This window comes from Gymnogyps californianus, chromosome 9 (genome assembly GCF_018139145.2).
Source record: "Gymnogyps californianus isolate 813 chromosome 9, ASM1813914v2, whole genome shotgun sequence".
In the NCBI taxonomy this organism is placed as follows: domain Eukaryota; kingdom Metazoa; phylum Chordata; class Aves; order Accipitriformes; family Cathartidae; genus Gymnogyps; species Gymnogyps californianus.
Genome location: NC_059479.1, coordinates 824,416 through 840,514, shown reverse-complemented (window position 1 = coordinate 840,514; position 16,099 = coordinate 824,416). Strand labels below are relative to the sequence as shown.

General features: G+C 60.2%; 1 protein-coding gene across 1 annotated transcript in view; it reads right to left on the bottom strand.

Annotated features, from left to right (window-relative positions):
• Positions 1–5,300, bottom strand: part of STARD8 (StAR related lipid transfer domain containing 8) — a 60,793-nt gene extending 55,493 nt beyond the window's left edge. The window contains exon 1 of the mRNA XM_050901894.1: positions 5,280–5,300. The gene's annotated coding sequence lies outside the window, so the exon portion shown is untranslated. The remainder of the gene's footprint in view (positions 1–5,279) is intronic.
• Between the last annotated feature and the right edge of the window lie 10,799 nt (positions 5,301–16,099).

The window sequence follows — 16,099 nt, the reverse complement described above, 5'->3', positions numbered from 1 at the left end:
TTGCTGCAGGCCAGGATATTAACAGGAGTCCTTTGCATGCCCATATCACTGCCACGGTGGCTCCTGTTAATTAACCAAGGATGTAATTATACGCCTGGCTCCATGGATTTATATGGGAGCCGCCTTCCCTGCCAGCAGTTCTCCGCTGGGCTGCAGGGGCTGCAGAGAAGCAGCAGCACGGAGCCAGCAGCTCCCGGCAAGCGGCTGGGCGTTACGGAGGCACCGACGGGGCCGGGCAGCACCTAGCACAGCCCTGAGAAAGGTGTTTTATTGAAACGGTGCAGAAGGCACCTACCCGTGAATATCCCCAGGCAGCGACCCACGGGGGACAGGCAGGAAGCGTCAGAGCTTGCAACCTTGGCTCTGCCCAGAGGCGTTAGCACCAGCCTACCTTCGAGGGGAAATTAAACCAATATGGATAAATACGTATCAGAGAGCTCAGCAGTTCAAAAATAACCTCAAGGGTTCACTGAGGAGGCTGAAAAGGAAACGTTGGAGATTGTGTCTCGAGCCTCAGGAGATGCTGTCCCCAGCTCCCAAGAAAACATCTGACAGAAAGAAGCATAAACTGTTTGTTTGCTCTGAAGCTGCCCTGGCAGGGTGATTTTTAGTGTGTAAATTCTTGTTTTGGAATTATCGTTTTACTTCTTTTTAAACTTTTTTACTACTTAGAGCTAATCACAAAGCATTTCACACTAGCCAGGCAGGGGATCAGTTCCCAGTGATAGGAGAGTGCCCAGGAGTAAGGCCACGGAGGCTGTAACAGAAGGAAAATGAGAATATTTGAGAAACAATCCTCTTCCTTCATGAAAAACAACCAGAAGAGTGGCAGAGCCCGTCCGAGTGTGGGTCGGGCGCCGCTGCTGCCAGGCCAGCCCCAGCGGGGCTCTGGGTCAGGGGCTGCCGCCCGCCCGGGCTCCCGGGGGCTGCGCGGCTCCGAGGGGGGGGACCCGAAGTTACTTTGGGATGGAGGTTGGCGTTTCAGCGTGATTCACCAGCCGAGCCCGAGACTGACCCCGCGGGCGGGCAGGGAAGAGGAAGGAGCAGCGCAGCCTCCCTTTTATCACATGTCACACCAAAACCACTAATAATCACATTCAGTTCAGCTTTTCTACTTCCTACCTCTTCGATCGGGATCCAGACCCGTGACCACATTTTCCACCACGTAACAGGCAGCCATTTCTCAGGGAGTTTAGAAGTCCCCAGAAACGGGTCCCTGCAGCCACGTCCAGCGTCCCGCCCCACCCCAGGCCTTCGAGCCATGGGTCTCCTCCAGTCTCCTCCCTTGCATCGATGCTGCAGCCATAGCGCAGCCCCGGTGCCGAGGGCAGCGGTGCCGGTCCCTGCACGCCCACCTGTCCCGGCACGGCCGCGCACCCTCGCAGCAGCCACCCTGCCAGCCCCCCGTCTCTCTCCCTTTCAACCCGTTCAGGCAATGACAGAAAAACAGATCCCAGTCCACCTCTTCTCCCCCAAAAAACAGGGCACCGAACGTGCGGGCACGCACCAGGCGAGGAAGGAAGGGCTCGTGCTCGGGCTACAAACCGAGAGAACCAGCGCAAGAGATTTTCGTGTAAAGAGAGAAGAAGAATAACTCAGCTGTGACAACATATCAACAACAGCTAAATTTAGCGGGCTATTTTCGGAGATCCAGATGCTGGGTAAATACAACCTTATTATTTCATGCAGGGGCAAAAGTTCAGCAGAGTCCCTCGTGCTTCTTTTCTCTATTATTTCACCATGTCCAGAAGCCCACATTTGAAATACTGTAACATCATCATTGCCTGGCTGCACCGAAAGAAGCCGTGAGCTCAGTCCCTGTCCCTCGGCAGTTAGAGGAGGCCACTGCTTAATGACATTTGCAGAGCACGCTCCTGATCCTGCTTTTGGAGAGGCCTGATACTGCTATCGGCAGGAATTTATTCGGAGGATGCAGTTTTCACGTGCACGGCTGGTGTGCGAGCCTTTCCTTTCTGCTTTGTCCAGAACAATACATGGGAAGTGAATGTCGGAGAGGAAGCGGAGGGTTAGGAAATCCATGGAAACCCGGCCCCTGGCTGGGACTGCTCCGGCGGGACGGCTCGGGGCCGTGCTGCGGGCGCTGTGTCCCACACAGCCTGGGGTTGCCCGCAGGAGGGGACCGCACGGCCATGCGAGGTGGGGTCCTGCCGCGGGGCAGGGCAGTGGGTGGGTGGGCGGGTGGGTGGGATGGCGGGGACACAGGGCTACCCGCTCCCACCGCAGGAAGGGAGGGCTGGCTGCGGAGTCAGGGGAGAGGGCTCTCCCTCCGGGTAGCACACTGCACAGTTTGGGCTGCTTTGTCTCAAAAAATCAAAGTTCTGGGTTTTTTTCCTTCAATTCAAATTGTCTGAGAGACAGGCTGCGGCCCTGCCCGTGGAGGTGGGTTACCCGCGATGACTGTTCACCGGCTCCGTGCTCGCTGCTGGCACCAGCGTCGGGGACGCCCCGCTGGGCTGGCAGCCGCTGCGGGGAGGGGACCAAGTCCCCGTGTGCCCCTGCTGAAACGTTACCTCCGAGAAGGCAGATGAAATCCAACTTGTTTTCCACCGTTACTGCCGAGGGAGCTGAGCACGGCATACCCAGCTATTTTAACGACAGCAGGAAAGCAGCAGCGACTTTGTACAGCTGGCGTTCAGGGAAGGGGCCGCGGCAGCACAGCCCCAGCTCCCGGCTGCTTGCAGGCAGGGACGGGGCCTGGGAGCTGGGAAGGGGTCCGGCTGCGCCTTGGGAAGGGGCTCGGGGCGTTTGCCGGGTGTGGTGAGAGAGGAGCCCTGCTGCAGGGGGGGGAACCAGGAGCAGGCTCCGGGAAGTGATGGAAGAGCCAGGAGAGGCACGTTCCCAACAGTTACTGGGATAAACGCAGAACCAACTCAACTCTGCCTTGTGCCATTGTATCAAGAGCTGAGGTCCTCTTGGCGCCCACCCCAAAAAGATTTAAAAAATCATCAGGGAAGGGAATGGTGTCTCCTGAGACCCCTGTCTGAATGTTTCCTTAAGTGACCCCCATTTGTCAGAGCACCTTCTAGGGATGGTCAGCTAAGAGGACAGCAAGTGACTGCATCGGCCTCTTCTCAGAGCTTTAAAAACCCCAGCAGAGGGTATGAACCAGCGGCGGGCTTGCTCCAAGTCCAGCATAATTGACGGGAAAGGGAGAGCTTCAACCACGCTCCGCTGGGCTTCACGTTGCGGGGCACCACGCTGCTGCAGATTGCAGCGACGCTGAGCAGCCCGCTACGGCTCCAGTGGATGCGTCGAATCGCAGGTGACGAATCCTTCGGTGTAAAACCGCGCAGCTGCTCCCGTACGCGAGGGCTCCTGCTCCTCCTGCCCTCAGAGCCCTACGCAAGCGTGACGCCGTGGCGGCCGAGCATCCCTCCAGCAGCGCGGAGCTCATCAGGCTGGGACGTGGACGTGTGGCCAGGAAGGAGCAGGCTGGGATTGTTGTGAATGTAGCTGAGCCTTTACCAAGAGAGACTTGGATTTTATAGGCAGCTTTAACCAAGGGGGAAAAACCTATAAACATACTTCCCCCCAAAATCCAGCCATGGATGTGATCTGTAGGAGTCTTCCCTGCCCCTTCCCTCACACAGGGCTCTTTAACCCTTTTTAACAAGCTCTGGATATTCATGTTGCTAATCTCTCCCATGAAAGGGCGAGAGAGACCACCCAGGATTACCTCTGGAGCTCCATTCACAAAGCACCTTTTGTTGCCCAGAGCTTTCCTGTGCTCCCGGGCTCTTGCGCCAGCCGGGCTCAGAGCTAACCTAACCCTTACATGGATGAAAAACAAGAGGCCGGGTCATTGCCCTCCAGTTAGGGGAACTGCTCGGAGATCCCCGGGCACATCCCATGGGCTCCCTGCAAGGCACCGTTTCCCGTTTCACAGTGCCGGAGGCTCCAGCCGGCAGCACGGGCAGCACCGCTCCTCCCCGCCTTCGCTGCCGAGAGCCATCATCTGTGGGACCTGTTTTGAGCTCTGTGCCGAAAGCAGAGGAGCCGACGCAGGGCAGAGGAGTGCTCCGGGGTCCCTCCGCTTCCAGAGCTGCTGAGAGCTAGTGACCACAAGCTGACTGTGGGACCGGGCCAGCTTTACTCCTGGAGGTGTCACCGAGCAAAGAGCCTCTGTTACACCAACCAGTGCAATTGTAAAATGCAGGACCTCTGCTCATCTTGCCCATGAGCTGGGCCATGCTTGGCAGCGGGGCTGTTTCTCTGGGGTTGAACACGAGGACAAAGCGAGATCCAGAGCATTTCTTCACACCCGGCAGAGCAGCAGCCAGGACCGGCAGCGCCATTTCAGACAAGTTTGGCGGCGGGGCCCTGCAGTGTTCTTAAAACAAGCGGCTGGCTGTGCCCCGTCCGGGAGCCCACAAACCCTGTCCCCATCCCTGGTCCCCAGCCCCACAGGCACACACCTCCTCCTTCTCCTCCTCCTCTTCCTCCCGCAGACCACCACCAGCTTCCAGCCTCCCCAGCACCTGCGAGCCCCCCGTGGCAGGGTGGCCCCAACACCCAGGCTCTCCCCCCGCCTTTGCAGAGGGACGGTTAGGGCAGAAGCAGCCCACAGACGTGTGCGCAATAACCACAGATCAGCCGGGAGCTGCACCGAGATTCCCCCCTGCCCGGCTGTCGCTGGTGAGACATCTCAATCATGCAAACCTGAGGGGGCTCCGAGCCGGGGGGGACCCTCCTTCTTACGGCACGGCAGTTTCGAGGCTCTGGAGCTCCTAATGAGCTTATCTGCGGAGCACGAAGTTGTTCACCACAAAGAAGAGAGGAATTGAAAAGGAAACAGAAAGGAGCAGAGTCACCGCTGGGCTGGGCTGCGCTGGCTGAATGGCTCACCGTGTCGGCACAGCTACGGCAGCGCACGCACGCCGACGAGGGGGCTCGCGCCTCTCTGCGGGACGGCTCCACGCACGCCACGGCCGGGATGTCACACCGCTAACTGGTGGTTACTGCAACATACGGCCAAGCCGCGTTTGCAGCCAGGGTGGGGAAAGGATGGGGCGAAGGAAGGGCTGGGCACGTCTTGGGGGGGTCCCTCCTGCACCGCTGGGGCTCGGTGGGTGCCCTGGCTGGCACTGCCTCACGCCGGTTGCCTTTGCTACCCCTTTGAAAAATACCAGTTTGGGGGGAAAATCATACTGCTGGCAGAAGAAACCAGAAGCCCAGCAAGGGGACGGTCCCCTTCTCGTAACCCCTGCCCACCCCGCAGCGAGGGCATTCCTGCCCGAAAAAACATTGTCGCAGCTTACCTGCATCTTTTTTATCTTCTAGCAATGTGAAACACTGTGAAAAGAAAGAAAAAAGAACAGAAATCATTTTGTTATATTTTGATTTTCACATTTGTGGACTCCTACCACTCGCATTTGGACTCGGTCCCCGCTCCAGCCTCCTCTCTGCCAGGAGAGGAGCTGGGACCAGCAGTGCCTGCTCCGGCTCTGAGGACAAGCAGAGCTCTAGCAAAGGCTTGTCCCAAGGGCATCAGCCCCACTGGCTTTAAAACATCAGTGCCGAACACAGCCCAGAGCACTGGGCAAACACGGTGTGCCCAGCATGTGCCCACCACCATGGCTCCCTGCCTGCTGGAAGCCATCGGAGGAGGAGCAGCAGCAGCCGGGACCCGGGGCTCTGCATCCGTGGGGTGGGCGAGGGAGCCGGGGAGAGAGGGAGGACTGGAGAGACAGACCTTTCTGCCCGACAGCTTGAAAAGGATGCTGCAAAATTGCCCGAGAGGGGACAGGTAAGCAGGCAAGGGCTGTCAGATCCACAGCAAGGGATCAAAGCAGAGGTTGGGAGGACGCGGTCTCTTCCTCCGAGCGTGCAGACCGCGGGGCTCCGCTCTGCGCCGCGGTGCCGCAGGTGACAGCCGTGAGCCCCCGCACGCCACGCACCGTGCACCACACCCGGGTCCGCTCCCGTGCTGGAGCCTTGTCTGGCTCTGGACGGCACTGGGGAGGCCTCGGTGGGGCAGACCCTCGCACCGGGCTGGGGTCCCCCCGAACACGTCCCTCCCTCAGTACCTGTGCGGCCGCACAGATGGCAGTGGAGATGTCCACGTTTTAATCGCATTAGCAGGCCTGGGAGCAGAGCGTACAATGGTGTCTGCAGGCACGGAAAGCCAACAATAAAGAAAGAGGAAAAAAAAAAAAAGAAAAGCTGAAAGCAGGCTGGGCTCTCGCTTCCCAAGCCTCTCCACGGGCGCAGCACCCGGGGTGGGGAAGGGGCCACGAGCACCATGCACAGGGGCTGCCCCTCACCTGGGGCTGGACTTCGGCGGGGCAAAGCCAAGGGAAATGGGATTTACAGACAGCAGAGCCTTGCCAGCACAGGTGAGATGACGGCGATTTGCACGGAGGTGGAGGAGCAGGAGGGTCCCAGCGCTGCCTGGGTCCCGAGGCAAGTGCAGAGCCTGAGACCCTCCCCAGGCCCCTCTCTGGGTGCAGGCAAGTCCCCTCCAGCGCAGCCGCAGCCCCGCCGAGCGGGGCCAGAGGTGCCGGCAGGGCGGCGGGGATCGCTGCAGGAATGCAGCACGCTGCTGAGCCGGCCTTTCCCACGGGCCACCCGGGACCCCTCTTCCTGCTGGGGCAGCGGGGCTGGGGACGACCCAGGGGGAGATGGGCTTAACCACCTCCCCGCTGCCGGGCTTCTCGCGGCAGTGCCCGCCCGAGAGGTGCCCGTCAGCGGGGCCGGGGTCGTCGCTGCAACCCCGCAGCGTGCTGATGTTTTTTCCGGGGGGAGGTCAGCGGGCTCCTCCGGCTCGTTTGGCATTGCTGAATCTGTTCCCGCTGGAGAGGAGTGCAGGGAGCTGCTGCTCCTGCTGTGTGCTCGGCTCTGTCCTCCTCAGGGAGAGCCTGCGCAGATGCCCGAGCCCCGATCATGGCAGTGTGTGGGCAAGTGGAGAGCATCAGAACTGAAAACGTTTGGATGGGGAGATGATCACCAGGACCCCTATCATGTCCGTTATCACAAGCTCTGCAAACATCAGCCTTGCAGCCAGCCCATGCGGTAGATGCCCACGGAGTGGGGCAGGGGCTGGCGGGCGATGAGGTAAGGCTGCTCTCCCAGGCCATAGCAAGGGCAGGGAAAACCGGTCCTTGTGCGAGGGCAGCTTTGGGGAGCCTCTTCTCCCCTGCCATCGTGTCCTGGCCCTAACACCTTCTTTTTCCCATGAAATCTCCCACCAGCCACAGCTTCACCTCATTTAACCTCAAAAGCTTTAATCCCACAGACAGAGCCCTGCATGTTTCTCCCCTTTCAAGAAATTCCTCCGCTGCTCATGGCAAGTAGCTGAGCAACACCGGCATGGGGAGGAAAACGGGAAACCAGGCTGAAGCAGAAGCCTCAGCCCCATGCGAGGCCGTCGGTGCTCACCGAGGGAAATCAGGAGGGCAGTGTCCTCTGTCCCTTCGGCTCCCTGGGCGCCCGGCTGGCCCCAAGCCCACCCAGCCGCTCGGCCCTGGGAGCCGCTCTCGGCTCCAGCCGGGCAGAGCTGCTCCCCGGCTGCCCCTCTCCCAAAGCCTCGCACTCCACGGGGACTTGTCCAGCACTTGTGGGACCCCGGTGGGGATCAGCCAGGTCTCGTTTGCTGGTGGGGGGTGGCTGCTGTGGAACTGAGGTGGAAATATGGGAACGGCAGCCTGCCGACCAAAGAAGAAGAGAGAAACAAAGCGTCCACCAGAATACCTCGTGTTGCTGCAAGCAGAGCAATGGGAAGCTTAAAACCAGCAAAGGAAACGATGCAAAGAGCACAACCACTCCTGAACTCGGGAAGAAGGCAGCTGTGACATCTAGCAGGGAGACCCTTATCGCCGTTCTGGGGTTTTGCGATGCCAGATTCAACAGGAGCCTCATGGGCTGTGCTAACGAGGAAGCACAAAATGCAGAAACATCATTTCGGCCCTCGCCTCGGAGCATCGGGGAAGCTCCCATCCAGGCAGAGTCCCCCATCCTTCACTGCTGGGCCCCCGCTCTGAGGGAAGCACCACTTTGCTTACACCTACTGGAACAGATTTTCTTTTGCCCATGGCAGGTAGCTGGAGGTGGTGAGCCAAGGGACTCGCACACTTGTTCACCCTCCTCTCTCCTCCTCACCCCTTCTGAGCGTAAAGGCCACCTATCTCACAGCAAATAGTCAAATATCTTCTGAACCCTCCGATTGCCTGGAGTTTCCCTTATCACAGGCCCCTGCGCAGGTCCCTGGCCATGACACCTCAGTGCCCGGGGGTGATGGTGGGGAGGAAGAGCCCCAGAACCGAAGGACAAATTTACTCCCAGACCCGTGAACGACTTTTGCCCACGCTCAGTCCCCACACTGCTCCAGGCATCCTGCAAAAGTGTTTTCTAAGCAAGAAGAAGATATAAATATCAGCTTAATCCGTAAAACCGGAGGGTTCAGATGGGGAAGTATCCTCAGGCAGGGAGGGGGGCCGGGAATGTGTCGGGGTGGGGAGAAGCCCTGCGCGCTGCCCGGGGCCGCAGCCAGAGGAGCAGCTGCAGCCGGGGGGGCCCGGGGACAGCGAGGGCAGGAGCCATCCCACGGCTCCCAGCAGCTCGCCGCCGCCTCCCCGCCACCCACGCCAGCGGGGCGACCGGACCCTTCGTCGGGCTCGAGGTGACGGGCTGAAGCCGGCGGTCTGTGGGTTGCTTTCAACTTCGCTGAAGTCCACGGGCGCCGGGGAGCCCAGCGCGGGCCAGGCTGGAGCCCTTCGGGAGCTGCAGCTCTGCAAGGGAGGGTGCAGGACCCGGTCCCTGTCTCCCTGTCGCCATGAGCACGATGGCAGCGACGACACGCAGCTCACAGGGACGAGGAGGGTTAACAAGGACTTGCTAAGCTCTCTGGAGACAGCAGGGACAAGACAGCTACTAATATTATTAATGAATTTCACAAATGTCATTTTTAGACTCAACTATTTTAAGCTTTGCATTGAAACCCCGGGGGAACAGCGTGCATTCCACATTCATTTCACCACGGCAGATCCACTCACTTGACACAGCCCGGTGTACAGCACTGGTTGGAAAGGGATTTTACTGCTTTTTCCAATCTGAAGCTCCTAAAATCCATACTCACCATACCTCCAAAACGTACCCGGCACACCTACCACTGCACTGCACAGGCTGTGATACAATAAATCTAACACAACAAACAGGGGCAGTCAGAGAGAGAGAGTTGCATATTATTAAGGCGGCAGATGAGGAATTAAACCCAAATGAAAAACACCAGATGCCATGAGAACCACTGCTGCAGGAAATTAAAAACTCAGGGCCTCCAGTCTCCCTGTTCCTTTGTCATCCTGCTTGCAGCCGCCCCATCCCTCCAGGTCCGCGAAGCCGACGATGTGGTCCCACTGCCGCGCTGGGAGCGACCCGAGCCTCCAGGCGAGCCCCAGTTTGCAGGGGTGCCCCCAGCCCAGCCGCCGGCCGCACCACCCGAGCCGTGCATGGCAGGACCCGGCTTGGCGCGTGCAGGCCACGTCTGGGGGCTGGCAGCGCGCACGCACACACACAGAACCCGTCAACGACCGCGTTACAACCGCCGGTGCCGCATCCACACGCACCCGCCGCCCGCGTTCGGCCGGGCGCAGCACCCCGCCTGCCCTCGCGGCTGCTGGCACCGGGACGCGGGTACCGTCACTGTCAGGTAGCGGGCGAGCGCAGGGCACATTGACCAACGCATCCGCATGCGGCCCATCCAAAATTAACCTTCCGCGTGCACGTGGGGCGCAGGCACGACATCCCTCCGGAGCAGGCATCAGGCACCGTGCGCAAACCCCAGCCCCGCTGGAGACGCCTCCCCCGCCGTCCCTTCCGGCAGCTTCTCCTGAAATTAGGAGGGTGTCGAAAGACGGACACCATTTAAATAGACGGTTCCTTACCTTGGCTCTTTTGAAGCAAGCCCAGAAAAAATCCAGCAATGGCATGATGGGCCGGGCAGGGGGCAGGCGCGGAGCCCCCCTAGACCGCGGCGCTGCCCCCGGCCCCGGGGAGAGCCCACCCCGGCATCCCCATGGCTGCTGCCTGCGGCACACAGAGCTGGGCAGAGCCCCAGTGCGGGCAGGAGCTCGGCGCAGGCAGGGAGGGAGGGAGGGAGGAGGCAGCGCTGCCTGCGGAGGCGGGCCAGCGATTCAAACCCTGCACCGTTATTCAGTTGGTTGCGAACAGGCTTGGACGGCGATTGAAATTCCCTGAAGATTGCGAGTTTTAAACAGCTCCAGGCTTTCCTTCCTGCCTCGCATGCACCGAGCAGCGCTCCAGTTCCCAGGCAGCGGGAAGGAGCGAGGGAAAAGAAACACCCCCAGAGCAGAAGCAGTGGGAGTTTCGCTGTCAAAGGCACATGTAGGACGTTGGAAACCCAAACCCCAAACGGTTTAGGTTTTCACTCCAGCCCCTGCTCCAGCTCACCAGCAGCAGTCACAGATGCGCTCGAGAGGGCTCCCGATGCTGTCCCCTCTGAGGGACAAGCCGTGCCTGCGTGGTCACGTTGTTGTCCCCGGATGCCCCCGCCGCAACCTGTGGCCTCCGCGCGCACCGGTGCGGCCAGGTTCACTGCAGGCACGGCGGGCAGCCAGCCTCACCGCAGGCACGGCGGGCACTGGTTGGCAAGCCTGCAGGTGTGACCCCAGCAGGGAGAAAAACATAGGGAAAAAACACCCCCCAGTCATCAGACGTGGCCTAGCCATTCGCTCCGACTCCATTCACAGCTCCTTATCTTCCTTCCGCAAACATTTGTGCAAGCTTAGCATTTGTTCACAAGAAGGACCATAATAACAGGCAACGCCACAAACTTTTGTGCAAGCTGTCCGGTGCACAGGCCCCCAGGCGAGAAGCCTTCTTGCAGGCACCAGCTGGCGATTTACGAGATTATTTCAGAATAAGCAACAGCAAGTTGATCAGCAGCGAAGCCCGGGCTGTGCCACGCTCCCGCAGGACACGTGGTGGATGCCCAGCAAGCCGGCGGCACCGCTCCTGCTCGCCGCCCGCCCCAGGCTGGCGTCTGGCTCCACGTGCCACAGGGGCCGACCCTGCCCACGCACAGCCCCGGGGCCCACGCACGCTCGTGGCAAGCGGGTAGCACGTGCCAGCGTGCGGGAGCGCGGTGGCTCTGCCCCAGGACAAGGCGCCATTTGTAGCATGACACCCCGGCAGTTGGTGCATGCGGCAACTGAGCCTGCTGCCGAATGTCAGCGAAGGTGGACGAGGATGGGGCGCTGGGGCCCCCCCGAAGACCGCTCCTGCCTGTCCTGGGGCCGCCTTCACTGCTTTTGCCTGCCTGTCACCAGCGCCCTTCGGACTGCCTGGCTTTGTGCACGCGGAGGGCACCGAGACAGCCTCGAGGTGCTGGCAGAGGGGAAGACCGTCAGGAAGGGGAACAGAGGAGCGAGCAAAGCACTAGCAGGCCACAGTTGGCAGGACCCGGGTCGGTGGCAGGGCAAGCAGAGGACATCCCATGGTGTGCGGTAGCTCCTCCCGGCCACGGCCACCATCACTGCTGAGCCGAAGGGGCCTGCTCAGATCCCAAATCTCTGTTACAGCAGGATCGGTGCCAGCCTTGCCGGTGCTCTCTGCGGTGAAGCGGAGAGAGCGGTCACAGGTCCTGGGAAGCAGGAGCGGGGGGATAAGGCAAGGACAGGAGCACGGAAGACCATGACGCAGTAGAGCTGGAGAAGCTGCGCCCGCCTGGAGAAGATGGCGTCAGGTACCCATAGCATCCCACAGACCTGACCCGCACCCAGGCCCCACAGATCCGCAGCGCTGCCCCAGCGGCACCGGCGCGGCACCAGCATGGCCCCGGCATGGCCCCGGCAGTAGCACGCGGGCGGCGTCAGTCCCGGCGCCGGCTCCAGCTGCCTCCTTCCATCTCCCCCTCGCTCATTCCTCAGCGGCATTTTGGCACTGCTCCCAGGCTTGGCACCGGCTGCAGCTCCTCCGCCGTGTCCCCTGCGTTACTGGGCCAGCGCAGCAGGGCTGGGGGCACCAAGGCACAGCATAAGCTTTGTGCGTCGGCCTCTTTTCTCCTCTTTTGAGCGCCTGGGGCTGGGAAGACAGTCTCACCTCTATGGGACACTTGCCCAGGGTCACCTTTCCTAGCAAGCACTTTACCCATAGGAGGGTGCACACAGGAGTTAAAGCCAGATACCGCTGCCTGAGAGTCAGCCACCCTCTGTAACTCACTCACCGCTGCCTCAAGGGCCACAGTTTTTATTCCGAGGACTTTCAAATACTTCCCCACGGTGGACGAAGGCAGCTGGGACGAGTGCCCATTTCCAGACGTCCCCATTCAGCTCACTGGGTACCGCTGCCATCGTGTTGAAGCTGCCAGGGGACCCGCCGCCGCGGCAGAGCTGCTGAACGGCATCGCCACCGTGGGATCCTGCGAAAGTTGCTCCCGGCCATCGTCACTCCGGGCGGCCTGGGGAAACTTCTCAACACTTCTTATGGGCTTTCCCCCCCGGAGCAGGGCAGAGCCGGGGTGCACGGGCAGAGCCGGCCACGGAGCCCTGGGCTGTAAGAGCAGGGCTCGCTGCCTGCAGAATGCCCTGCCGGACCGGGAAGCAGGCAGGGGCACACGCGTGTGCACGGACCGGCGGGTACCCAGAGCTCCTGCCCTCCGTATGGTTTCGCTACAGGAGACGCACTCCCTTTCCATCTCTGCCAGGGCTGGGCCTGAAGGCAGCTTGCACAGGAGGGACCGTCCCTGCAGGGACGGCGGCACTGCCGGGCTCTGCCAGGCTGGGCTCCTCGTGCCGTCAGGGGCTCGCCGGTCAGCAGCCGCGCTCTGCTCCGGGGGCAGGATGGGCAGCGGCCCGTTCCAGCTAGCACAGGCAGCACATCAGGCAGCAAACAGACATCTGCAAGGTAACCGCAACAGACTGATGGAGATGGCTCTGTCCTGCCAGAACCAGGAAGGTCCTTGCGGGAAGGGGGGCAGCCCCGCAGCTTTAACCATGACTATAGCAGCCCACCAGAAAGGCGCCGCCAGAGAAACGACCCCGCCAGCACCTCGCTTCACTGCTTGCTCTGGCGGCATTAAGTCCTTCTCCCACTTCCTCCAAAAGCAAAAAAAAACCCAAGTTAGTGCAAATAGAAGAAAGCCATCTCCTTCCCAGGGCCTGGGAGACAAACCACAGAGGCTTCTGCATACTTGTGTAGCTTCTTCCTTCCTATCCAGTCATCCCAAAAGCACTCAAGTAATTTTAAATCTAGGATCCTTCTTCAGCATATCAGGATACCATCCTCAGTAAGAACAAGTCCTGGGGGCTGGATCCCCTGCAAAGTGGCTGAAGCCTGTACGCACCAAAGCGGGTGTTTCTGCCAAGTGATGCTGGGACAGAGGCTCCACTGCTGCATTTGTCTCTTCCCAACATTTCTAATGTACCTACTCCACAGATATCTACAGGAAAACAAAAGCAATTTCTATTAATTCTCTCTCTATATATATATGTATCACTATGACCTTCAGACTTACGCGAGAGCCCATTTTAAACTCGAGTTAATTTTAAAAGGCTGATTCTAAGGAAAACTCCACGCTGTACAGGCTTGCTAAGAGTTTCCCACACGGCAGATGCCAGCCCTGCCCCATCTGCTGCCCGCACTGCCCAGAGCTGGGATGGACACAGGGATGCTCACCAACCAGACCCAGCACTGCAACAAACATCTTGCTTTCTCTGTAAGTCATGGGACAGGACCGGTATTTCGGAGGACAGGTACAGCCTCTTCTCACAACAGATCATCACCCAGAGGATCCCATGTCGCCTCCGAACAGGCCTGCGGCCAGGAGCTATTCCTGTCTCATTGATGAGCTATTGCTGTCACGGCTGTTGCTCAGCAGCACCCCGGCACAGTATTAATAACAGCTAAAGGCTGGCAGCCCGGCAGGCAACGTCCTTGCCAGCAAGGGAAGGCACCCTCGCTGCTGGTACCGCTCCCGAGGGCTAGCCCCACTTCTGTTGGAAAACGTGGGGCATCTGAAGAAGTGTGAGCGGGGGGCAAGCTGCGCCTTGCCAGCCAGCGGCCCCAGCAAGCCATTAGCATGCAGTGATTTTCCACTTGCTGCCGTGTGCAGGCATTTCCCTGAGGTCAGGAAGGGAGCAGCTACTGCAGAGCAGGCGTTTGCCCTATTAGCATAGCGGGAACAGTAACCCTTTTCTTTTAATAACGCTGAATTGCTGGGCGGGTGCTGACGGGGCAGGGCTGGCAGCGCCGGGCAGGGGCCGCGACACCGCGCGGGTGGCGAGAGAAGAAGGGGTGGAGAAGACGTAAAACCTGCTGCCCACGGGAAGCGTCACCCGGGAGGCTGCAGAGACCGTGCCTTTCCGAGGCCAGGGCTGAACCCCTCCTGCGCTGGACCAGCCCTCCCGTGCCCCGGGCGAGGGGCTGCAGGGGCTCTGCCCGGGAAGGTCCAGCACACGGCACCCCACGGCCGGGGCTCGGGCTGCGATGCCATCCCCAGCACGGACCTGGGTGCCAGGCTCCAGCCGAGAGGCCAGCAGCCTCTGCTGGGCTTGGTGCCCTGCTATTGAAGAGGCACCAGGCACGACAACGGCTGGGCCACGAGAAGCCTACCGAGGTACGTGAACATCGAAGAGCAGCAGCAGAAGACATTCCCCAGCTTCCCACTGTCCCATGGCTGCCCCATGCCACCGGTGAGGCAGCGAGCTCCCTGCCCGCCTGCCACCACTGCTTTTCCCTTAGGAAGTTCCTCATTAAAAATAATCCCAACATGCATGCTCCAGTCTCCAACAGTGCATTCAGGAACATGAGACAACTGTTGAGATGTGCATTTTTTTTTTTAACAGATGAGAGACTAAACTGTTTGGTTGTGATTCTGAAAACAAACCATTCAAACAGAAGTCATGTAATGTCTTGAAGCCGGTACCTGATTTTGTCACTCATAACGGGGCTCCAGGCCTTTGCTGCTCAACCAGACGTTGCCAAACGTCCCGCTGGCAGTGGCCCCAGCCCAGGCAGGCAGGGAACCATGGCTCTGCCACCCATCTGCCCTGGGGAGCGGGTCAGCCCTGCTTGCCAGAGAGCACCGCCCTGGAAGAGGGCAATGCAGCACCAGGAGGGATGCCATGGGACGGTGATCAGTAAGGGAACGGTTTTGGCCAACACAGGCTTGATTACAAAAGATCGCCATCCAACGTGATCAGCCTTGACACATGCATGCGTGCAAACAAAGAGCCCATTTAACAGTAAAGGAGAGTTATTTCCAGCGGGGCAGTTGCTGCTTCTACTTTGAGGAGTGACAGACAAGCTATGAATATACCGCCTGGGCTGGTGCTGTGACCAGGACAAGGGGAAATGCCCGGCCTTTGCCCGGGGGGCACATGTCACTCACCTGGCAAACCAGCCTGTTCACTCTGCTGCAGCTACTGCGTGTACTGGGCGCCCTGTGCGGGGCTGGAGCCGGGCAAGCAGCCCACCGGGCAGGGGGGGCACATGCCCGGGTCCACTCCTGCCCGAGCGCACCGTGCCGGTGCCTTTGGGGAGGTTTTCCCTCCCCGTAAGCGAGCCAGCATCAGCGGCAGGCGGCTGCGGCGTGCTCGGCTGTGGCTCCTGCCAGGAGACGTACGCGGGGTCCCAGGGCGCGGACAGGACGTGCTGGGGCTGGGTGCTGCCTGCAAGGGAGGATGCGGGCAGGCGCTGGGCTGCCGGGATGCCACGCGCTGCCGCAGGCTGCACCAGAGACCCAGCACCGCGGGAAAGCCTCCCTCTCTGATGGACAATTAGGCAATTATTTAATCCCCACGTGCCAGCTCCTGCGGCAAAAGGAAACACTCCGGTGAGCAGGGCAGCACCCCTGCAACCCTCCTGGGGCCGAAGGCATAAATCCCCCATCCCACAGCAATAAAGCAGCCAGCTGGTCCCACGGGCGTCCCCTCGGCAAGTCCCTTCTCGAAGGCTGAGACAGAGGAGCGGGACGTCACCCTCTCCCAGCACTTGTGGCACTCGCATCCTGCTGATGCTTCACCCTCCAACACCGATTACATTTTTCCTTAACCCAGATGCACGCCGGACTCCCTTAGACGACCCGAGGGCCCCTTGCCTTATCCACATCTGCAAGAAGCCCCCC